General features: G+C 45.9%; 1 protein-coding gene across 5 annotated transcripts in view; it reads left to right on the top strand.

Annotated features, from left to right (window-relative positions):
• The window catches only part of WDFY3 (WD repeat and FYVE domain containing 3), a 2,538,776-nt gene that overhangs the window by 142,804 nt on the left and 2,369,997 nt on the right, over positions 1–25,975 (top strand). The window lies entirely within an intron of this gene.

Below are 25,975 nucleotides of genomic sequence, written 5' to 3'. Positions count from 1 at the left end.
TGCTTCTTAACGAAGCAACAGCCCGACCCTTTGGTCATTTATCCTCTTTTTTTTTTTTTTTTTTTAAAACTGTGTATGCGCGCCCCCGTGGGCATGAGGCTGCGGCCCAGCTGAGGGGCACGCCCCACAGTCTGAATAGCGCTGCGCCTAAGCCCTCCCCTCCAGGACCATACACCAATATGAGTCCTAGAGGGGAGGGCTTAATAATCGCACATTTTCCCGATTATACCCGGCCGGAGAGAAGTGATGCAGTATCGATGGAAAGGGCCATCGATGCTGCATCACTTCTCTCCGGCCGGGGGGGCTCAGCCCCGACTTGATTTTGCCGGGGGGAGGCTCGGGCCCCGGAGCCACCCCGTACTCGGCGCCCCTTCCTGACGTAGACCTTCATCCCATGAGGTGAGGCTTTTCCAGGAGGCAGACACTCATACCTGCCTGTCGCAATTGAATATCCGGATCCCCTTTATGTAGTTTTCCAAATTGTTCATGCACTTAAGTTGTTGATCGTGTTTGTATTTATTGCACCTCTCCTCCCCTCCTGCACCTCCCTTCCCACCACTCCCCTCCTTTTTCATGTTCAGCATTTGCACATTCCAGATCGTCTCACGATGTAGTCCAAATGCTTTGTTTTCTTACACCCTACTCCCTCCTGCACCTCCCCCTCCTTTCCCTTCTCCCTGTACTCATGCTGTAGCACTCGCACATTCTGTATGTTTCAAGACCTTTTAAGAACGTTTTTGTTTTCTCCCTCTTCCACCTCCCTACTTGCCCCACCCCTTGTCTTGATAAGCCTTGAAACACAATTCTGCTGTATAGTGCGCATTACAAATGACACGTAAAATAAATGTTGTCATTAGGTTACGACAAAAAAAATACATAAAGCCTGTGGTTGTTGAAACTGAACACAAAAGCAGGTTGTCAACTCTTCATGTGCGCAAAATTTCTCGCTCCCCAATGGCCAGTAGCGGCTGAGTTCAATTGTGTGGCCTTTTGTGTATAGCATTTGCAAATGCTGAGCCCCCTCAGTGTTGCTTATTTTATCAATCTTGAACGAATGATGGCTTGAGCGGACAGAATATTATTCCAACCTGCAGTTTACAGATTGCACAGACATCCCACTGGAAGGTCCTCCTCTTACTCGGCTTTCTTGCCAGAGAAATGCCTCTTTTTCTGAAACCCTTTGTGCCTTTTTCTGAATTCATCAGAATGGTTCTCCAGCTTATATTTAGTGTTCAAGGCCGGCATACAATGTGGATTAAAAGACTTCAGCATCCTCCTCTATCTCTTGTCACGTTATATTAGGTGGACACCCTCAACTCAGGGAGTTTCTTTCCCCACCAAGCAAGGTGGCGCGCACCCAAGGCGATTTTACAGATTAAACTTTAGAAAGGCCTCCAATCCCAACAAATACCCTATGTACCACGAGTAAGCTAGGAACCAGGCCGGCGTATAGTAAGAATATATATTTATTTAAGGTTTGACAAAATGGAATAGCAACCAACATCAACCACCAGTGCTGTGGCACTACACAAGATCACAAATTCAAAGTTGTTGCCACAATTGACTGACTTATATTTCTAATGAACTGACAAATACTACAACATACAGGTAAAACTTGGAATTTGGCATTCACAATTCATCAGATTTAATTGCAAATTAACCAACAGAAAACTTTCACAATACAATGGAAACATCGTTTTGGCTTTATTTGGAGAAAGGCAGTGTTTGAGAAAGAAACACAATGGGAAAATCGTTTTGGGCTTTCATTTGAAAAGCAAGGTTTGGAAAAGGAACTCAAATGGGAAAATGATTTTTAAACACACATTCAAAGGACATGCAGGGCCTTGGGGATTGTGGTTTGAGAGGCACAGGAACAAAGGGGACATTTTGTTTTACCACACACCTACACATGACATGTAATGATTGGTAATTCTGGTTTGGGATTCAAGGGAATAAATGGGGAATTTCGTTTGGCACCCTCTACATTCACTTGAAGAGCAAGGTTTAGGGTGAATTATTTTGGGATTCTGGACACCCCCCCCTCTGGACAGTAGTCGGGGGTTTCAGAAGAACAGTCACCCAAGTCTTTTGTTAGTTTCGAATTCTAACACTCATCCCCTGATTTTCTATATGGGAATTAAGTGATTTAACTTCAATTAGCTAAGGATCTATACAGATTCCCCCTCCCCACAATTTAACGTAAAGGATTAAGGTGGGCTGTTCCCAATTCAATCCAATTCAAATGGATAGGGTGATTTTTCTATAGTGGAATTAATTTGAATTGAATTAGATACAATGTGCCAAGGGTCTTTCCAGTATCACCACCACCCCCCCACACGCTATGAGAGATGGAGATTAAGGCGGGCAGTTCCCCCCCCCCCACACTTTTGATGGCTTTGCGATATATCTATTTACATGGGAGGCCTTGATTATGTGGCAGCAAGGGAAACAGCAGAGCTCCTCTGAGGACAGCAGAGATCTGGTCAAGGGCTTCAGTCAAGGATTTTCTCCTACACCCAGACTTCCTCTGCTCCTCCGATGGGGTCCCAGCTAGCTTCTAGATTTCCCTGTCACTGTCTCCAATGCAAGGATGGAGGCCTCTCTGCTAGTTGTTCTTCGCAAGAGTCCGGCAGTAGACTACCTCCAGGAATAAAGTGAAAAAGCCTTGTTCTGATGCAAAATGGACCTCTTATAGGACTGATGACACTCCTACATGATCATAATTCCCATGATGGCTAGCACTCTCCCTTCATCTCCCACCAAGACGCCCACTGGCTGCTGATAGGACCAGAAGTTGGGATGTATGGGTTACGGAAGCTGAAGGAGGAAAGATTTATCATCCAAAATTACTTTTTTGGGTTCTGAAAATCTAACATGGCAGCTATGCAAATCTTTCAGATAACTACGTCTATATATTTTCGAATTCTACATTTTTTGGCCAGTCGTAAAATACAAATTTTATTTAGGCATGCCCTTCCTGGGCGTAGCCACCATTTTTTACGCTTTGTGGCTACACTGTAATAGTTACAAATCTGACACTACATACTTCCAACATTAATTCCACCGTCTACCACTTCACCAATTTTCCAGTTCCTCAGACTTATAAAAATGCCAGAATCATTATTTTTTAAATCATAACTTAAGTTATGTACATCATAAAAATGTTGTTTTTACATTGTCCAGACGGGCTCTTTATCCCCTCTAAAAGGAATCTGGGCTGGGCTCACTGGGACCCACGATTTGCTTTTTATTAGTGAAAAAGGAGTACAATGTTAATCAATGGCACTGCATAATAGGTGCTCCTAATTTCACTTTAGATCGAACACAAGCAGTTTAATTTTCTCCAAATTACATGACTGGGATATCTCGTTTTTCAGCCCATGTGATTCTGCCTTCCCCAAATGAACTTCAAAAGGTCTTTGCTTGAAGTTAATGCACACTTTATGGGGGACCTGACTTTGAAGGTAATTTCTGTTGATCATTTTATTTGTATCGCCGTAGTTCCAATCTCTCTCGCAACATTTCTTACATTTTTAACTGAAGCTCCAAGACTGTTTCCTTGATAAATGATATGATGTGGCTTTTATGACGTGCCTGTATACAAGTGTCTGTGGGTCACAGTTCCAGATAATAGTTCAGTTACATAGAGAAAAACGACAGCTGCCAGTTACACGCATAATTCTACAAGAATAACCTTTTACATATGCACAATGTGTTTACCATATTGCATTTTGGATTACACTTGGGCCTGTTCATAAAGACCATCTTTCTTTTCTACTATAGGAACAGAAATAAGTTCGCTCTTGGTATTCTGCACACAATAGTTGCATACGGAATCAGTGTTCAGATTTACACCAAGCGAAATAGGCATTTCTCTTTAAATCCTGTGATTTCATATGAGGAAATGAAGTCTCTTTATTTCTGATGAATGCAATCTGTCATTCAACTTTATTTCTTAAATGTAAGGCATCATTCCTCCTTTTTAGCTTTCAAATGTATTTATTTCCTTCCATGAGCACTTCTGCAGCCTTGAATCTGTCACGTGTGCCTTTACACGAAGTCCGCATCTGCAGCACACATGTCTTTTTTTTCGAATCCATTGGACAATGTTAGTAAGATTACAGTTCTGAGTCACACTCTTCTTAAGCTGAGTGCCTGTACATTCTAACAAAGTGGAGGGAGGCCCATTCTCGCTCATTCACTAGGGCCTCATGTTGGACAAAAAAAAAAAATGCTTTAGGATTGGCCTGCATATTCCAGTGGGTGTTGCACCAGCCAGCTTGCTCTCTTTGTATGGCCTCTCTATCCTGGACATTCTGGGGCTTTCTTTTTACCCCTCGCTCTGCTGCTTTAAGCACCCCGAAAGGCAGAACATTCAATATTTCCAGGGACTAAAAACAATGTATCCCCTGGTTGAGTCCTAAGGGAACCCACCAGTGCTTTTCCTACAGGGGTTTACTAGAGCCATATAAACCCACGGGTCAGTCATGCTCACAGTATGATGACTTGCCCCCAAGTTCGGACCTTAGGCTAAGACCAGGGTTATAGGTTTGAGAAGGGTCATGGACCAAGCGATAATGTACTCTTTTCAGAAGGTGGTGTTAAAAGAAATTGCATAGCTGTTTCTAAAATGCAGAGAAATGCCTTCTGCTGTTTGCATTGCGGTCATTCTGATTTCAGAAAATGAAGGCAGTCAATAACAAATTATCTGCATTTTGATTGACTTGGCAGAGGTCAATAACGACTTCCATTTGCTAAGATAAAACACAGGGACCGCACCAACTGTAACCATTTCTTAATCACTAGCTGTAACTTTGAAAGACTCACGCCATGTACAAAGCAGCTCCATAGCTACGTTAGAAGCCAGGGCATTAGCCACTAGCCAGGGTATAGAAGTGTCCTGGTGAACGTGTCCCTATCGAACTACAGTTTAAACCTCTATTGGGACCCAAGAAAAGTGATATGAACATCCCTGCTCTGGTCGGTCAGGTCGTCACTTTATGTAGTTTAGAAAGGCATTTGTCTAAAACTAACGCCTTCATTCCTTCTCTTGTCTGGCAGTCACCCTCAAACCTGCTATCTCGTTTATTAAACCCTCTTCGATTTGCTTCTTCCTGCAGTATCTTAAATCTTGACAGCCAGGGATAAAAAATGTGGAAAAAATAAATGAAACCAGTGGATCTAAAATCTATGCAGTTGTATCAACTGTTTTTAGCGAGACACAAACGTTTTTGGTTGAAAACACAGTGCATATGCGAAGAGCCACAATGTAGCATCCAATATAAACCTCTCAGTTTATATATAAAATCATGCTGGCAGAAGTGCACGCTATTCGACAGGTCCCACGAACCCTGGTCTATTAAGATTTGCATTGTTCTGTCCGTGATCTCTTGGCGGTGTTCCCTCTTGAAGCTGGCCCGACTTCTAAGGCTTTAGGAATTCCTATGAAAAAAACTTTCAATGTTCTTTGAGTACCTGACAAACCAAAGGCTTCTTGCATGTACCTTTTTTTAAAATATTTTTATTTGGCTTGTAAACATTACAAAAGGGGGGAAAAAAGCAAATCTATAAAAACTATCCATAAAGTCAAGCGATTAATTGATCATAGTCTATCACCATTCCTAATTCTAATTTATGAAATTAGAAATCGACCTTGTATGTCCCTTGATACAAAACCCCTAGGAAATCAAATACGCCCCCTCCAAAATCCACCCCTGTGAGACTAGAAGAATTAATCTAATAATGTAGGTCATCTGGGTACATATTCGCACGATTCATCCAATCAAAACATTGAACCAAGAGTGAATAGTAAACCCATAGAACAAGCCATCCAGCACCAGGGTGTTGGGTAACGATCTGATATTTTCCCTACTCTCCGACTTGCTTTAACTCTTCAGTAGACTTAATGCTCAAAGCCTCTCAGGCAGGTAAAATCTGTTTTATGAATTTTCATGTGAGCTGGACAAGGTCTCCACATTGTAAAGTATGTGGGCATATCCCTGGTATTGCATAAGACATATTTGAAATGCACTTTCTAAGAACTAGTTAGCCTCGTGATCAAGGTCTTTTTGCACTGGAAATGGGCTGCAATTTGAGGAGTTTGTGGAATTAAGCAGGCTACCCCAGCTGCCTGGGATTCTTTTCCTGTGGCGTGGCTGCAGTGAAGCAAGTCAGACGTGTAGCGTAAATCTGCCTTGAAGAAAAAGTGAGGTCATTATCGTTGGTCTAATCGAGGTGTATAAATACCAGAACCCAGTTCTTCAAGAACCAAGGTGATGTGGTCATGTTTCTGTTCCCTTATATTGTATGGATTCAGGGTTCGAAATTGGGAGCTATTTAGCTCCTTCTTGTAGCTTAGAAGAGCCTGGTTAGCTTGACTCCAACTGCTACCAGGAGCTACCTTTGGCTCCCCAGGCTAACAGATTCCAAACAGACAAACCCATGCCTTTGGGATGATCTATAAATAAACATTAGGACACATCGATATGACATTTAAAGCATTAGGGGTCCTAAATAATGCATACAATGATAAGTATGCATCTGAAATGGAAGTTAGGTTTGCTGAACAGTATGTGCTGGCTCCTCATTCCCCAGTGGTAGCTTCTTGTCACTGGTTAATGCTGGATAATCGGGAGCTGCGTTTAGCTCCTGCTTATCCAATATTAATTTAGAACCCTGATAGGCTGTATGTGCATATTTGATATTTTTTACAGCACAAATTTAGCTGGGAAGGAACTGAGCTCTGCACAACAAGGCACGAACAGTAACCAGATAAATAAAATGGGTACAATGCAATGATGAATTGTGAAGCATATAGCTACAATATGGAAAAAGGGGATACAGAGGTTTACAGAACGATGTGAGTGCAGTTCCCCCAAACTAAAAAAATATGGTTTGGGAATGAAATCAATTATTTCATTTTGGAAGAACACAACGTCTGGGCCCCTTGGAATGGAACATCCTTGGGGAATTAGTAGTCTGAATGCCCCAGAACCTATTGGTGAGTGAGTGGAGAGCAATGGTTAATCACAGAAAGCAGTTGAGTTACTAAATGCTTTTAGAGGTTACTTCTTGCGGCAACAGGATTGAGATTATTAGATTGTTTGCGACTAATGGAATAGCCATTTATTCAGTAGAAAAGAAATGCTATAAGAGTGCCCGAAATTCAACATGATCTAGTAAAAATGAAGCTGCCACTGAAGGCTGAATTGACTATCGAAATGTAGACATCCAAGAGTAGAAGATTATTTTTCATCAGAAGATGGTAGAACATGGAAAGTAGGGTATGTTGCTCTATTTGACTGATCCATCCAGAGGATGAGAGAGTTGAGGGAGACAAACCTGAACCAAAGGCGGCTCATAACAAGGAAGAAAGATGCCAAACGAGGGATAGTTGTGCACAAGATCAAATTATAAGTGATAAGTGGGAGATCAACGGGGGTAAAGAAGAAAGCGGACAGAACATGCCCGGAGGGGACTTTCCAAGGAGAGAAAGAGGGCTGCCTAGCCAACACACTGGCTTTGTATTGTGTTCAGTCCCCCTCCTTAATGTAAAATAGAAGGTGTGACATTCTCGTCTTTATACATGAGCGCACAGCATCCCTGGACTAATGGAGGGAGAGGGAATGGAATGTGCTGGAGGCCCATGATGGGTAAAGCTGACATTGAGAATGGGTGGAAGAGTCACAGATTAGGGGAGCTGCGTTTCTCTGACTTTTTGATAGTGCTTAATCCTTGTTCTCGCCCAGAAATATAATCACACATTCAGAAAATAAAGGATGATGAAGCATACAGCATTATTAACAGTATGCTGGTGTCCTTTATCAATGGGAGTATTTTACAAAGCAAAGTACCACAACATTTAGTAGAGTGTAATTGTTATTCAAGAGACACATTTCTTGACCTTCTCTCTGCTCGGAAACCATCTGGCTCCCCCCTTCACCCCTACCCCGCCTCAGTCCTCAAAGACATATTTTCATCCACCTGCGCAGGAGAGTATGCAAGAACCATCCGAAATGACTCCCTCGGCTCAAGAATCTTACCCGAGGCCTTCACAATTGCACAAAACCACTCCTCGACCTGCTTGACCCCAAAAACTACCGCCTCATCTCAGACACCAGGTTCCTTGCAAAACTCATCGACCGAACCGCATACTCTCAACTAAATGTCTTTGTCGAATCCAACAACCTCTTTGACCCTGCACAATCAGGCTTCAGACCACGACACTGAACCGAAACCACTCTGACATCAATCTGGGACAATCTTAAGATGACTGCGGACTCTGCAGGATGTGCTGCACTAATCCTCCTAGACCTCTCTGCCGCATTCGACGCAATTATTTTTGTGTGCATTTGTCTTAATGTCCTTCATTGTGTGGACATGTACTCCAATGTGTGAACTGCCTTCAATCCCTGAACAGGAAGTGGCACTGGAGGAGCAGATGCAGTCTGCAGATCCATTGTCGCAGCAATTGACCAAAGTAAAAGGTTGCACTTTTTTACTTTCCACCAACAAATGTACATACCTATTTAAGTATCAATGATAACGGATGACTCAAGCGAGTTAATGCAGGCTTTTGCAATTCAATCAATTTGTTGGAACACTGCAACTCTTTTTATCAAGTGACCTGCAAACCAAAGCTACCAAGGGATTCTTTCAAGGGACCAAAATGGATATTTGAAGGGATTGTGTCCTCCGACGTATTCCACATCTTTGACAGTAATTACCACAGCTGTGCTGCTTTCGGAAAACCTTTTTCGCCGTAGGCGTCCTGCATTGATGAGGTCGATACGCTGTCCCTCGAGGGCCTCCGTCGATGGTCGACGTCACCGGATGTTATATCTAGGACGCATGATGCCCATAGCCTCGGTTCAGTTTTTTCCGCGAGCGTGTTCGCTTCGGAATCTCGGCGCGCCTCGGTTCTTCTAACTTGAAAATTCATGATGTCTTTGTCTTCTACCCTGAAGTCGGGCTTCAAAAAGTGCCAGGACTGCAGTCCATTACGGACCCGCACAATATTTGCCTCTGGTGCGTCAGTGAAAGCCACGCCACCGACGATTGCAATGACTGCCAGTCCCTAACTTCGAAGGCCTTGCGGGAGCGGAAGAAGTTGTTGTTGGTAGGTAGGGTTTCTTAAACCCGTAAATCGAAATCTACTGGTCTTTCGAACGACGGTTCAAGGGGCGACTCTCCGTGTCTGCGTAAATCCAGGGGGTCTCATTCTCGGAGTGGGTCCCGCCATTCCTCTGCCTCTTCGAGGCATTCACGGAAGCACGGTCGCCTTTCCCGTCCTCGTCGGAGGACTCCGCCAGACGGCAGGTTACTTGTCCCACGAAATACTCGTCGCTGGCTGAATGGGATGCATTCTGGCAGCAGATGATGGCGATTTTCGAATCGCAAGGCACTGTTCCTTCCGCGCCTTTGAGACAAGCCAGCAAGGAACAAGCTAGAGCTACCACTCGCACGCCTTTGGGCTCGGGCGGTCGGTGCGATCATCAGGAGCTGTCGAGGTCCCGATCGGACAAGGGTGATCGCCATAGACGTGCCAGGTCCCGGTCCTCGACGCCGTCAGAGCCTGTGAGGCCTTCTAAGAAGGCATTGATGCCGTCTGCGCCATGTCCGTCGAGGAACTCTCGAGGCTCTGGCCTCAAAGCCGTTGTCGAAGTTGTCAGCACCTCGGTCGATGCCGATTCCATCGGCACCCTCGACGCCTTTTGTGGAGAATTTACCGGAGGTGCCCCGGAAGGCTGTGGAAGCTCCGAGAAAGGCTCTCAGCAAGTCTGTGAGGCCTGTTTTTGAGCCCTACTCTGTTCCTCCTCCCAGGATGGATTTGTTCCAACCCTTGGAGTATATTTCAGAGGTAGAGGAAGGGTCTGATGAGGAGGGGTTGTGCCTCCTGAGGTTCCTGATGACCTGTTGTCTGGTCATAGCCAACTGGAAGACCTTCGTCAATCCTTACATGATGCCAGTGGTCTTGATACCTCTCCGGAGGTTGAGTTTGGCAGGCCTGAGCCTGGTAAACATGCTGACTCCTCTTATAGGCACCTCATGTCGAGGGTGACTGAGTATTTGTGGTGGTCTGCTCCATCTGCTGATTTTATTTAGGATCATCTGACAGACATCCTGGATCAAGGTCCACCCACTGACCCGGTGTTGCCATTTCATATGGCATTGCAAAGAAGGGTGGCGGTGGCTTGGACTGCTCCGGAGACTCTCGTGGCAGTGAATAAGTTGCTTCCGAAAAAATACCGCCCAGCCAGTGGTGACCCCTGCTACTTGTCAACGCACCCTACTCCGGAGAGTTTGGTGGTGCAGGCGGCTACGGCCCCAGCAAAGCAGGCTGCGTACCCTACTATCCCTCCGGATAGTGACGACAAGCGCTTTGATGGTTGGGCGAAGAAGGTATTTTCTTCTGGGGGTATGGCTTTAAAGGCGGCCAACTCTGTTTGTGCCCTGGCAAGATTCACTCACACACTGTGGAATTGTGTATCGTTGGCGGCTGAGCATATTCCCGAAGGGGAGGAACGGGATGGTGTTCTAGCCCTCGTGCAAGACGTCAAGGAGGCCATGTGTGAATCCGTTCAGTCAGGTCTGGACATGGCAGACTGTCAGCCTGTCTATGGCTGCGAGCACCGTGATAAGCAGGTTTGCGTGGTTGTGGAAGTCGGGGTTTGCTCCGGATGTGCAATCCCGGCTTCTCACCATGTCCTTTGATGGTGTCCATCTTTTTGGCAGCAAGGCTGACGAGAGCCTTGCGAGGTTGCAGACCTCCAAAGCTGCAGCGAAGTCTTTGGGCGCTGCAGTTCGTCAATCTCCGCCTTTTCGTCCTAGGGGACTGCAATGAAGGGGAGGTTCCTTTTGGTACTACTCTTCTTATGGTAGATCGACAGGCGCTGCCAGTCAAAGGGGCCACCATAGGAGTACCAGAGGTCGAAAGCAAGGTACTCGAGGTGCCAAAGTTGCTCGGGCAGTTGCCTCTCTGCCATCAGGCACTGCCGCAGCTGCGTCCGCTCAGTCATGAGGCCATGTCCCATGGTTTGCCAGTTGGGGGCAGACTGGTGCAGCATCTTGGAAAATGGCGTGCCATTACTTCAGATGTGTGGGTTCTGGAGATCATAACCCACGGCTACTGTCTCCCCTTTTGGCAGAGGCCTCACGACAATCCACCGGGGAAGCTCTCTTTGAAGCGTCCGGATCCGCTCCTTGCGCAGGAAATCCTATCCCTGCTGGAGAAATGCGCCATAGAACTGGTGCCTGTAGCGGAGAGGAACAAGGGCTGGTATTCCCCTTATTTTTTGATCCCGAAAAAGGACTGGGGATTGAGACCCATCATGGACTTGCGTGGGCTGAACAAGCTCCTCGGGAAGGACAAGTTAAAGATGGTAACTCTTTCTCAAGTCCTCCAGGTCCTTCAACTACAAGATTGGTTGGTGTCTCTAGATCTGAAGGATGATTACTTTCATGTGCCGATTCATCCAAAGCATAGGAAGTACCTGAGGTTCGCGGTTGGCGACTCGCATTTTCAGTTTCGGGTCCTGCCGTTCGGATTGACCTCCGCCCGAGGGTCTTCACCAAGCTGATGATGGTGATGGCAGCGTATCTCAGGAAAGGGAGGATTCACATCTACCCCTACCTGGACGATTGGTTGATCAGGGCGCGTTCTCCTGAGCAAGCCCTGGATCATCTGTCAGTCACCTGCCGCTCCTTTCACAAGCTGGGCTCCTCCCTCAATTTAAAGAAGTCCCATGTGACACCTACCCAGCGGCTCCAGTACATCGGAGCAGTGCTCAACACATCCCTGGGGTTGTTCGCCTCCCCAGGTGAGGGCTCATCACATTCTGCAGATGGTGGACAAATGTCAACATGCCCAGAGTCTCCCGGCGTTCGAGTTCTTGAGCTTGCGCGGCCTCATGGCATCCTGCATTTTCCTGGTGCCAGAGGCCGGGCTACGGATGAGATCTCTGCAGTCGGCTCTCAAAATGCAGCAGTCGCAGTTCTCCAGCAGGATGTCGGATCCCCTTCTGATTCCGCCCTAGGTCGCACAGGATCTTCTGTGGTGGGCCGTCGAAGGCAATCTGATGAAGGCTGCTCCATTTTGGCAGCCGTGGCCGGAGATGACGATTGTGATGGACGCATCCCTCACGGGTTGGGGAGCTCATGCCAACGAGTTGACGGCCAGTGGCCGTTGGACTCTGTCGGAGTCCAGACTCCACATCAATCTGTTAGAGCTGCGGGCTGTCAGGCTAGCCCTGAAGGCTTTTCTGCCATCTGTGCGGGGGAAGAATGTCCTGATTATGACAGACAATACAGTGGCCATGCACTACCTCAACAAAAGGGGGGGGGGCAGGGTCACTCCCGTTGTGCAGGCAGGAGATGCAGCTCTGGTTCTGGGCCATTCAGCAGGAAATTTCGATCTCGGCAGTTCATCTGCGGCGGCGGCGGCGGACGCTCTGAGCAGGCAGAGCATGGTCTCTCACGAGTGGGAGCTGGCTGAGGAATTTCTGTTGGAGATCGTCACCCTTTGAGAAACCCCGCTAGTTAATCTCTTTGCCACTAGTGTCTACTGGAAGTGTGAAAGATTCTGCTCGAGGGAATTTCCTCCAAGAGGAGCCTTAGGGGACGCGTTCGTAGTGGAGTGGTCCTTCCCACTGCTGTACGCATTTCCTCCAGTCCCCGTCATTCCGCAGGTGTTGCGGAGGTTACGAGGTTCGGTTCCCAGGTGATCCTCATTGCTTCGGCATGGGCCAGGAGAACGTGGTACCCGGACCTTCTCGACATGTCAATCTGCCCTCCACGGGAGGGGGGTCGGGTTCTCCATCCAAAGGTCAAATCCCTCAACCTTCACGCTTGGTATCTGCAAGGTTGAGGTACAAGGATTGGGACCTCCCCAAGGACGTGATGGAGGTGTTGCTTTCGGCCAGAAGGCCCGCAACAAAAACTCTGTACCGTTGGAGAAAGTTCTGCGACTGGTGCAGAGTACAGAATGTGGATCCTTTCCAATGTTCCATTCCTTTGGTCTTGTCTTTTTTGCTTTCTTTAGCACACAAGGGCCTGCAAGTGGGTACCATTAAGGGTTACCTGGCGGCGCTGTCTATATTTAAGCGCTTGTCTGAGGAATGTTCTTATTTTAAAATACCTTTTGATATCTCAGTTTCTAAAAGGGCTAACTAATGTGTTTCCACCGTCTCCTTTCCAGGTGCCGGGATGGGATTTAAATTTGGTTTTAAAGTTCCTAATGGAAGCTCCGTTGAGCCCTTACATTCTTGTCCGTTGCAACTATTGTCCTTTAAAACTGTATTTTTAGTTGTGGTTACTTCCGCACGCAGAATGAGTGAGTTGCAGGCACTTTCCACCAAACCACTCTGCACTGTGTTCCATAAGTACAGGGCTGTCCTTAGGGTGCAGCCTTCCTTTCTTCCGAAGGTTGTGTCGGAATTCCATCTGAGCCAGAAGGTAATTCTTCCGGCATTCTATCCTCCTCCACATCCTGGTAAGGAAGAGGAGAGGCTCCATAGGTTGGACCATAGGAGAGATCTCTCACGGATGTCCCGGGTCAGAGTTGACGATCAACTCTTTATTGGTTATGCTGGAAGGCGTTTAGGTCAGGCTGTTTCCAAGCAGACCTTATCTAGATGGATCATTTTGACGATCTCTTGGGTGTTACCGTTTGGCGGGAAAGGACTCTCTAGTAGGCTTACGGGCTCATTCTACTAGGGGTATGGCTGCCTCCGCTGCACTACAGAGGGGTTTTCTGATACGCAATATTTGCCAAGCAGCCACATGGGCCTCTGTCCATACTTTTGTGAAACATTATTCCGTGGACTCTATCCATGGGAAGGATTTGGCCTTTGGTAAGGAAGTTCTCTATTCTGCAATTTGATTGGGCATTCTAATTTGTAAATTATTTTCCCACCTCCTTACGTTGGTACTGCTTTGGGAGTCTGTCAAAGATGTGGAATACGTCGGAGGACAATCCCTTCGAAGAACAATCTTACCTGGTAACGTTCTTTCGATGGGATGTTCCTCCGACGTATGTTATGTTATTTTGCACTTATATAGCGGCTTGTATACCATTGGTATGGTCTGAAGGCGCTGGTAGGTTGAACGCCCTTGGGAACCCAAGTTCAGATCAGTAGAGAGAGTCAAAGGTGCATGTGAATACCGGGTATGTGTGCAGCTCGTGCGGTATTCGTGTAATAGCTGCTTCTTAGCGGTAGGTGTGGTGGTTGAGAGATCAGGAGAATGTGTTCGTTCTGGCGGGTTTTATCCAGAACGGCTGTGGCTACGTTAGGCCTGAGGAGAACGCCTGGCTGGGGGGGGTGAAACCAGCAGTGTTTACTTAGAATGATGTGCAGTGAGCTGCGGATGTTGGTATGAGAACAGTTATGCCAAATGGTGTCATAGTATCTCTGTGTTCTAGTTGAGTGGTGATGTAAAGAGGAGAGTAAGCGTGGTGGTGTGATATGATGGGTTATATGCTCTTTAAAGGCTCTCTGCATTCTAAGCCATACTATATACGTCATGCAATTCTATGTGCTCCAGTCCGTCCAATACTCCTGTCTGCCACGCGCACTCTAGTATGTCCCGCGCATGCCCTCTTGTCCGCCCCACACATGCCCTCTTGTCCGCCCCACGCATGCCCTCTTGGCCGCCCCACGCATGCCCTCTTGGCCGCCCCACGCATGCCCTCTTGGCCGCCCCACGCATGCCCTCTTGGCCGCCCCACGCATGCCCTCTTGTGCATACCCATCCGCTCCAATCACTCATCCACTCCATCCACACATCCGCTCCATCCGCTCCCTACCCTCATCCGCTCCCTACCCTCATCCGCTCCCTACCCTCATCCGCTCCCTACCCTCATCCGCTCCCTACCCTCATCCACTCCCTACCCTCATCCACTCCCTACACTCATCCACTCATCACTCCATACGCTCATGTGCTCTATGCACTCATGTGCTCTGTACCTTGGCCAGGTTTGTATATTCATCTGCTCCGGTGATCTACACACTCTCCGCACTTCTGCATTCATCCACTATCCACACTTGTGGGCTCTACATACTCGTCCGCTCCACATATTTATCTGTTCTACACACTCATCCAGTTTGCGCTCATCCGTTCTGCATATTCGTCTGGTTTGCGCATTCCTGCATTCTACTCGCTTCTCTGAGATTTACGCACTCATCCGCGCTACGCACTCACCCTCTCTACACACTCACCCTCTCTGCGCACCCATCCCCCTCAATGTATTCCACATTGTACCATCCCTACCTGCCCCGCTACAGAATTTCTTATGCGATTGCAGCTTACGTTTCTGCAAGGCTTTCTGTAGTCATACTGGCAGGAGATTGGTGCCACACATTCTGGGGGGGGGAAAACTACAACTGAGGCTACGAGCGTTGTGCGTCCTAGATATAACATCCGGTGACATCGACAGAGGCCCTCGAGGGACAGCGTAGCAACGTCATCGGCGCAGGACGCCGAAAAAGTTTTCCGAAGCAGCAAAGCTGTGGTAATTACTGTCATAGATGTGGAATACGTTGGAGAAACATCCCATCGAAAGAACGCTACCAGGTAAGATAAGTAACTTGTTCTTCTAATGGTTGCATACATATCGAAGATCATTTTGCAATATATTTGATTAAGGATTAATTGATTTGATAAGCAGTCAAAGAAAACATTCAGTATAAATACATTGAAACAGGCTACTTAAGAAAATTCAAGTGTACCAAATTTCATTATTCAAAGAGTGGATCTTCCATCTATTATTATTATTATTATTATGATTATTATTTTTTTTAACCATATTTCTTTTCTTAATACAGTTGAAGCATACAACTCTTTAAGAAGCACACATATCAAATTAGGAACCTTTGAGTAAAGAAAAATGAATGACTTTTTATCGAATGAAAGCCATACTTCTCATAGGGCAGAAAGCCAACCCATGAAAACAGTGCCAAGGACTTTATTCAATAATTCAAAAAAGAATCCAGAATCTGGTGGAATTTCCGCACCTGGGCCCCCAGGGAATCTATTCACTTTCCCATTGCTAAAAGATGTGCAATGATATGCTACGGTGAGGATAAAGGCGGAGGAGGCAGGTGAGGTTAAAGGCGGAGGAGGCAGACCAAAATACCAATAGGAGGAAGCACGGTGGACTGGAGTATGAAAGAGTTTAGAAGAACAGGTGTGAGAGCAAGTGCTACTGTGTTGAGCGTGCATGCAAAGTGTGTGAGAGTGTTGGAGTGTAGGGTGTGTTTGAAAGTTTATTGACCCAAGTGAGAGAACAGAAACTGGGAAGAACAGGGGTTGAGTGGTAAGAGTAGTGTGGAGGAGGGAGTAGTAGGGTGGAGAGAGGGAGCAGGAATAGATGACATTGGAGCGAAGATGGAAGAAAAGACATCTGAGGCAAAGGGAAGGAAGACTTCGAAAGAGAAGGGAGAATAGGAGGGAGGTGTTGGAGGGAAGAGAGTAGCCAGAAGAGGAGGAGGAGGAGGGGAACATCGGGGCATAGGAGGAAGAGGTTTAACTGGGGCTAGAGTGTCTCTAAGGTACATCCCTGCAGACCCCTTAAAATTAACCTGAACTTGAGAGTTTAGATGGACAAGGCAATAGTATTTGGGCCCTCACTACCATCTAGGTGGTAGGGGTAAATGAGGGCTGTCTATTAACTAGAGAAGAACGATGCATGGGCTAGAGTGGGAACTAGTTAATTAGTACTAGAGGACAAGGGAAGGCCATTAGCACCCGGAAAAGGATGTCAACTATCCTGTAACCCTCTCTGGGAGTCAGTGTATTATTTAGATAATGTGTGACAAAAGGGATATTGTCACATGGTAATGGCCCAAGGACAGGAGCATCATTGTTCTTATCACCGAGGGCGAAACTCCAAAATATTAAGGATATTAGCACGTTTAAAAAAAAAAAAGGTTTGCACCCTGTGGCGACAGGGCACATTTTATCTAAAGAAATGCTGCCATGGAGATGCAATGCAGGGCTTCGTTGAGTCATTTCTCCATTTCCCTTGACCAGTCAATGGGGAGCGGACATGAGCAGAATGGGGGTCTGAGGTGCATGTCGCAGAAGAAAGGATGGTCATTGTATGCAGGGGAGATGGCATGGGGCAGTGGGCAGGTAAGGGGCATAGATATCCAGGGAAAGGTTGAATAGAACATCTCAGGGGATGGGTCATCCAGCAGCATGGATCACTGCCTTAGATCAATAAATAATGCGGAGTTCCTGCCCAGGTGATTGGCTGCCCAACATTTTCTGGATGCTAATATAGCAATAATAAGTTTTTCCCCAGGCTACACTAGCTGGTAATTGCCCAGCGCCCAAGTTCTATTAGCTCGGGCCTAACGCCAGACCAGACAGTTACTGGCCGGTGAACCACATGGAGAGAGTTATTATTGCTATCATCCCCCCTTGTCTCTTAACAAGGGTGCTGATGGCAATGAATTTTCATGTGAAATAACTGGACGCAGTGAGCGTGCTTCCCGTTTTCTTGCGCAAAATAAATACCCACCTGCAATGGAAATGGAGGGCAGGGCACCGTATGGGGCTCTGCTCCTATTTAGATGGTGGCCATGGCGCGAGGGGGAGGTGAGGTGAGTTGTGGTGCGGTGAGGCGGCAAAGCAAGAAGTACAGGGAAGCTGGAGAGGGTTCGGATGCGGTGGAGGGAGCATAGCAGATGTGTAAAGTGACTGATAGAGGGAGAGAAAACATCAGGCAGCATGCGGCTTGCTCCGAACTCCAGCTTAGATTGTTTGCATCAGCCCGGATATGGAGCAACCTGGTTGACTGGCTCCCAAGGTACTCATTCTTTTTAAATTCTCGACATCTACAGACTTCTTGTAATGATGTAACCTTATTTTCCGTTTGTGCGACTAGCATTCCAGGAAACAACAAGCATTCAGCACATACTCCAAATTATTCTACTATTCTGTAATGACTGCTCAAATGCATATATTGAGTTGTATGAAATAATGATGTGTGTTTATTACAAAAGTGCAATAAAGCGTAGTTAAATGGATAGCTAATGGAAGCCCCTGCACCTGCTGCACTGTCGTCTTTCACCTCACGTTCCATCCTAGTGGAACCCCCGCTCTTGCAGGGCTCACAAGGCTGCAGGATTGACTCATGAGGAAGCCGACCCTACACATCCCCCTCTTCTCACTCTCCAACAAGAACTTGATAAAATCAACATGGACTTATTGGACATAGTCTCTGAGTTAAGGGGCTCTGCAGCAGTTCCTTCCACTCCTGGAACTAGTCTGCTCTGTGACTAACACCCTATGATCGAGGGACACACAATCCATGTCCCCTTATCCGCAGGATGACCCTCCAACTGAAGTGCTCAGCAAGGAACCTAAACCAGAACTGTTGGGACTCCCCTCCTCCCCCCTTCTCAATCATCACACATTCCAAATTCCACACCCTGTTATCCTCATTCTTAACCGCAAACCTGAACACCTCCTTTACTTTGATAGGATCTGACCACTTACACGCCCCAACCCGAAGGGCCATGGGCAGCTTGATCCTCACTGTGTTCCCGGTACAAAGTGACACCCTCTCTCTCACGCCACTCCGATCATATAGCTCGTTATTCCTCAACTGACTTCTTTCAATATTCTCTCTCATGTCTCAATCTCTCCTCTGATGAGGTCTGCCGACCCATCCATGGGGAAAGAGTTTTGTGTTTGCCCCACCCCCCTACTGAACTCAAAGGGCAAAACACCAGTGGTGCTGTGTGGGGTGAACCTTTTGAGCTCTCTCAGCCTCTCGTACATCAGCATTCCAATTGCACCTATTCGCCCATGCCCACCAGATTGCTTCCTTCAAAACCCTTTTAAAGTGCTCCACCACCCCATTCGTCTGTGGGTTGCAGATGGCACTCATTTTGTGTGTTTGGCATGCATGCAGCAATAGTCGCCCCATTCCTTTGATCTGAACTGAGTGCCATTATCTGTCACTATCACTATGGCATAGCCCTCTCTACTACACACTGCTCAAGAAATTCCACCACTCTTCCTGAGGTCATACTGTCACAAAAAAACCTAGTCCACAGATCCAACACCACTAAATAGAATGACTGTACCCCATCCCACCAAATGGGACCCAACACATCATACACATTTTTTTCCCACAGCCATGTAGGAAGATCAGTAACTGCCATCGGACACTTCATCAATTATTTTGCAAAGGATATAGTCCTTGACCGCCCTCTCAACTTGAAGTCGCAGGCCGGCCACCAGTAGTCATTGCGAAATTCTTGCACTTCTGAGATATTACTTGGTACTGGGATGAAGAAGATCCGTGTGGAGGCTGCTCTGTTAGTCAGAAAAGTCCTTTCCTCTAACTTTCCTCCGATGTAAGCCTTGGTTTGGGACGTACACGTGGGGCCACTCCCACTGATTCTGGCCTGTGACTGTAACGTTGTGGAGGACAGTGTTCACTTGGAGGGGCAGGAGTTATTTCTGCACTGTGTCGAAATAAATTAATAAAAGTGCGGCACTGCTCGCACAGCAAACACAATGATGAGTAGATCTACTCGCAGGGTCTGGATTGAAGTTAGCACTCCAACGTCCAACGATCTCTGGGCTGACGCGGAGCACACATTGCTGTTCGCTTCTAAGGGATCGAGCGTTTCAGGCGGCAAATGCTGACGGCGCTCACAGAAGTGGGTATTCGCTCACCGCCAGTCTGTAATGACTGCTCAGACACACATGTTGAGGGGTAAGTAATGATGTGTGTTTATTACAAAGTGTGTTTATTACAAAAGTACAATAAAACTTAGTTAAATGAATAGCGAATGTGAGCCCCTGCTGGCACCAGCTGCGCTGTCTTCTTTCAACTGTCACCTCTTAGGTTCCATCCTCGTGGAACCCCAGCTCTTGGGCTCACGAGGCAGCCGACCCTAAACATTTCGGCTCTTGATTTCAACTGTTCATACTCCGTTCTTCTTATAGCGGTCCCCTTTCGTTCTGATGCAGCACACTGTCTAGAGGACAAATACTACACGTTAGGCATGAAGTGGACGGCTTTGGTTTATTTATTTCCAAATGTATTAAGACATTTTGCATAGGTAGCCAGGCCTCGTGTACATTAAAGACCGTAATCATCAGTGTCAGTCCATGTGCATTCAGTGTGGGGTTTCTAACCACTGTTCTTCATCCTGCTAATACCGGCAGAGAACTGTTTTTCTTTTTAAAACATCTGGCGACTTTTATGTTTGCTAAATCAATTTCCCTGCCATCATAGCAAAATGCTTGCAAAAGTAGTGTCAGTATGGGGTAGAGAGGGAACATACCAACAAAGCAAGTACAGCAAATCTCAAACCTGTTTAGCAACCCTTGCAGGATTAACCTCTTGTTATTTTAGCGTCCTCCTACTTAGTGAGGAATTTGAGTGGAAGGGCCACATTGTTTCTTACTTGGTAAAAATCATTCGCTCAAACAAGTCCAAACTGCATTGGATAACGAGGTCGATTTGTATTAATTATTTTTTGTATTATATCTGCGCCGGCATAACCCCTAGGCATGCAGACACATTTTGAAAAGTAAATACATTTTGGAAAAAGTGCAAATGTGGCCTCGAACTACAGACAAGAGAAGTCCTTTGTACAACACAATAGTGTTTTTTATTTGGAAGAAGCTAGTTTCACAATATAAACTGCCAAATCTTGAGGGTTTATGTAGGTCATTTTATTTCTTAAAATGTCACTTTTACACAATATTGGTTACGTGCATTATAAATGGTACATCTAAAAAATGCTGCATAGCCATCAATAAGGAGGAGTTCTTGTCTCCAGGCTCGTTTAACTTCCGAACTCATTGGGCCATGGTATGTGCCCGGAAACCAAATTATTCAATTAACTGAAGCCAGTCTCGTGGGGTGCCCATGGCATGCCCCTAAAAATAGCCCTTCAGCAGTCCCCTACAAGCAAAACTGCTTTTTTCACTGACTGGTCTGCAATAGGACGCAGTTGCGATTAAGTTAGCATGCAGGGGCCCCTGGTAGTGTGGTGATTGTGGAACTTTTTTGAAGGGTGCCATTCAGAGTCGATTGTCCTGTCTTATCTTCATGGGCTTCTATTAAAAACGTACTGTACCATTGTGTTTGTGTCCCTCTATAGCCATGCTGTGCACATGGTGATCATTACAACATGCATTACAATTGATATAAAGGTTACTTCAGAATCCTAGTGTGGATGCTTTCAGCTCTTTGGAGATCGTCTCTGCACATGATCAACCAGAAGTCTGGTGAAATGCAGACAAAATCTAGACTGTGGCCCTTCTTGAAGAATGTGGGTGGGGCCTCTGTAATTCAGCATGTTGTAAACGGTTGAGAGGATTGTAAACTGAAAATTACAATCAATGATACAGTAGAGAAAATACTTACATGTTTAATGGTCTCTTTGAAATAGCTTCAAACACCAAAGAATTGCTGGTTGGCATGCTGGATGAACTGTAATGTTGCGTTCTCCATCTGCCAATTCCAAATAAACATAGGCTGTTTTCTGCAGGGTTAAATTGCTCTAATAGAGATGCCACCAGGCCAGTGAGCGGGAATGGTCGGGTGCAGTGTTCTACTACCTTTTATTGTTTTCTGTTTATCATTCCTCTACCTCTTACGAACATATTCACCAGTCTATATAGAGGATTGCAATGCCCCGACTGCAACACCTTGTCACATGTTGCACTATGCTTCCGCCTACCCTCTTCCCTGCCGAGACCACAGTTCCACTACTTTTTTCGGTACACTTCTACCACTTCACCAGGCATACACCCCAGTTAGTACGCCTAAATGGGCAAGAGAAAATCTTTTGTAAATCTCTTATTTTAACATTTGTTAGTTTTCGTAAATTGAGAGGTTTAAAATCTGAAGGAGGTAGTAAGTCAACGTGCATTGTCACCTAGCAACCACATTTTAAAATGAAGCACTCCATTTTCAATGTTCTTTCAAAACATTCTAATGTCAACTTATGTTGGCATTAGAAATAGTTACCTTTAATACTAAAAAAAAGCTATTGACAAAAAAATAGGTTCAGATGGGATCACATTCTCTAGTATTAAAAGTAAAAAAGCATCAAAAATAGCATAGGGAAAGCATTCTCACAAACGCATGTGACGTCTAGGAGCTCATCTGGTGATTGTCCTCTGGAAGGATGATGAGAGTGTGCCTGGCCCACTACCATTAGATGCTTGAGCCACTAAGGAAAAGATATTTTATATGTTCTAAACATCCATGACTGAGTATTTTGTCCAGGCGATGAAATTGATGGGTCAGTTTGGCAAGCTCAACAGCTACATCCTAGTCGTGTAGCACAATGAAACGGACGGTTGACTCTCCTTAGCATGATGTTGAGAAGCATGTTTCTGCTGATGGATAGCCTCCCTTCAGCCTTTGCATGCGCTTATGGTCGGATTTCATGTGATGGCTGCTTGCGGTGAAGTTTTCAGTACTTCATGGAGTTTAATGAAATGTTCTTGTGTGATGGAGTGAATCGCATTAGGTTTAAATACTTGTTTTCCTCAGCACTTGCGTCACTAGACTGGAGGGCATTCTTAATGCAAGCTCGGGCTGGGTCTTTCCTTGGCCTTCCTGTTGGACATATATCTATAGTGCCTGTGCATGTTTTATGTATTTTCCTTCTCTGTGCATGCTTCTTTAGGCTCGGTCCCTAAACCTCCAACCCAAAAATCCACCTGGAAATGTCCTCCACTCCCTGGGCTGTGTGGTGTCTTTATTCAACTTGCCTACCCCTTCAACACCTTGACTCACACATGTTCTCCGTTTATTTCCTGCACCACAGGGTGTGGGAAATGTCGCTAACCTCTCAAACCCTTCCCACTCAACCTCTGGTATTGGCCACATCGGGACAGGACCAGTGAGCAAGATCTCTGGTCTCTTTCCAACCATGACTATTTTTTTTATTTACTTGTGTTTAATCGCATTTGCAATTTTTACAAGAACGATGCTGGATATGCTAGAAGAAGGAAGAAGAAGAGGAGAAAAGATGAAAAAAAAGGGAGAAGACAAGAAGACTCCGCCCCTCATTTGAGGCTCATTACAGTCCAGAATAGTCATTCAGCCGGAACTCCTGCTGGTCAACATGTCACTCTGTCCGTCTGTGGGTTGATCTTTTGAAAAGCACTTTCTATAATTTTTACCGTAGACATCCCCTTTTTCCCCCGACATCAGCCTATTCCACCATGTGGTTTCTTATTCCTTCCCCATAAAGTCTGTGCACAGGCTGTTCAGGTAAGTAGCTCTTACGTCCCTTAGCTCCGAGCATTGTAGCAGGAGATGCCTTAGGGTTTCTAGTTGATTTATCTGACCACATAATCTACATTCTTTGCTGGTTGTTTGTAGCCTGATAGCCTGGATTTCACGGGTTGGGAGTAGATTTAGGCGTGCTCTCATGTAGATTGTCCTGAGCTGTTTGTTCGGGAATGTGATGCAGTAGGCCAGTGGCACTTTCAGTCTAATGAAGTTAGGAGGGAGGTGCTTTGTAAGTTTGTTCGCCTGTGCTTCATCCAGGGTGTCGATCCAATCTTGGGCTTCCATTTTGGATTTTACTCTTACAGGGTATGTTTTCAGGTCCTCTTCTGTAAACAGGATCTCCAACAGCTTATCCTTTAGTTTGTCTACCCAGGCATTTAAGATGGTTAAGTTGCGGTTTTCAATTTCTCTCGTAATGATCTTATAGATCAGAGGAGTATCAGATAGCAAAGTGTTCCTGTACAGTTGCATAGCACTTTGCAGCACTGTTGCTTCCAGGGATAGCAGACCTAAATCTCACCTGATGATCTCCATTGAAACCGATTTTGTCAGACCCAATACAGATTTCCATAGGTATCCTTCTAGTTTCCGCCAGATTGTGGTCGGCATGTTCAGAGTTGCACCCATTCCGTATGTGAGGGTTGGGACTACTTTTCCTTTATACAACTGTATCACTGGCACCACTGAGAATTTGCCATATTTTCTATCGATTGTCTTCATCTGGGCTGCCAGATTTTTCACTTTTTCCCACAGTGCTAATTGCATTTTTGATTCATTCGCAGAGTGGTCAATAAACACTCCTAGATATTTGAAATTCGGTACCACTTCGATGTTCACTTTGTCTACAGACCACTTGTGATTTAAAGTTTTTTTTGTTGGTTGCTTTCCAAGGATCATTATCTTTGCTTTGATTTTGTTTATTTTTAGATTGTTTAGTTCCATGTAAACTACAAAGTTGGTGAGTTGGCAGTGCAGGCCCATTTGGGTCTGATCCAGCAGAATCAGATAATCTGCGTTTAATATATGTGATATGTTGACATTACCCAACTTGGGCGGGAAGGATCTGATGGATCATTCTGCTTCTTTAAAGTCCCCCAAAAAGGTAATAAACAGCGCTGGGGCTAAAGGAAAGCCCTGCATCACTCCGCGTTCTGAGGCTATTTCTCTGGATAGCCGGCCTTGATTGTTTAGACCGACTCTTACTGTATTCGTGTGAAGGGCCATCACTGGGTCGAGCACTTCCCTCGGGCACTTCCATTTTTCCAATTTATCCCACAGTATTTTCCTATCCACTCTGTCAAAAGCCTGTGACAGGTCTACGAATGACAAAAAGACTGTAGGGGAGCCTTGCTTGACCTTTAGAATTTGTGGTTTAGCATTAGGATGTTAACTGTGGTACTTCCATTTTTTAGGAATCCCATCTGAAATGGATCATTGGCTGGTGACATTCTGGCCCAGGTACGGAAATGGCCTAGAAGGAGGGTTTCAAAGACTTTTCCTATTATGTCAAGCAATGTGATGGGACGGTAGTTACCCGGATCTTCCCTGTTTCCTCGTTTAAATATCGGTACCACCACTACTTTGATCCATGACGCTGGAATGGCTCTTGTTTGTCTGCAGTGATCAAAGAAGTTAGTAATGAAGTTTGTCCATTCCTCTACGTTCTGCTTGAGATCGATGTTGCATAGGCCATCCAGGCCTGGAGCTCTTGAATTTTTAAGTCTTTTGATGGCAATCTTTGTCATCCTTTGAGGATAGGTTGATCCATGGGGTTCCTAAATCAGTTTGGGGTGGAGGTTTGTGGTCCGGCTGGGCCCTAAAAAGATTTTCAAACAATTTGACCCATGCTTCTTCATTTACTGAGTTGGCGGTATGATTTTCCACTGCCTTTTCTGGTCTTTTAATGAGGGCCCAGAAGTCACTCGTTTTTTTTGTGCTCAGAGTCCGGAGTATTTCCTCTGCATCCTTTTGATACATTGTGTGTCTATGTCCTAGAAGCCATGATTTGTATTTCCTGGTTTCCAGTCGCCATGTACTCCAAGCCATAGGAGTATTGATAGTTGTTGCTTGTCTTTTCAGTTTTCTCAGTGCTCTTCTTTTTTCCACCACAGCTCTTTCGTACACATGGCTTTTTTGAATTACAGCTGATTTTGGTCCCTTCGTGCTCACCCTGTACTGCAATAGAAAAGGTAAGTAGTCTGGGCATTCTGTCTTTTTTTTCGTTTTTCTGTGTTCCCCTTTTATAGTTCTCTGTTATACTTTCAATGTTAGAGGCTGTTAAGCGTAAACGGGTTTGTTGGTTATTCACCTCTACCGAGTGATTATATCTTTTGGCAGCTGGGCATGTTGATGTCCATGTTATTGCCAGAAGATTGTGGTCGCTCTCTATGGTTTTGGAGACTGAATAGTCTTCTAGGTGTGGTAATAGACTGTGGGAAATGAAGAAGTAGTCGAGAGTTGCACTGGAGTCGCCTCTCTCCCATGTGGGCGTCGTGACCTCCCATGATTTCACCGATGCCACATTGTGTAGGTTTCTGGATTTCATTAAGGTCATCCAGGCTGCTCCTCTTACTTCTGCTGAGCTTTGTCCCGTCCTCGCCGTCGTGTTGTCGGTAGTACTGTTGCAATTTGCATTTCAGGCTCCAAAATATAATTATATGTGTCATAGGATCTTCCACGGAGATATCGTCGATC

This window comes from Ambystoma mexicanum, chromosome 6q, assembly GCF_040938575.1.
Source record: "Ambystoma mexicanum isolate Mex_15411 chromosome 6q, UKY_AmexF1_1, whole genome shotgun sequence".
In the NCBI taxonomy this organism is placed as follows: domain Eukaryota; kingdom Metazoa; phylum Chordata; class Amphibia; order Caudata; family Ambystomatidae; genus Ambystoma; species Ambystoma mexicanum.
This window is presented reverse-complemented; position numbering and strand designations above follow the sequence as displayed.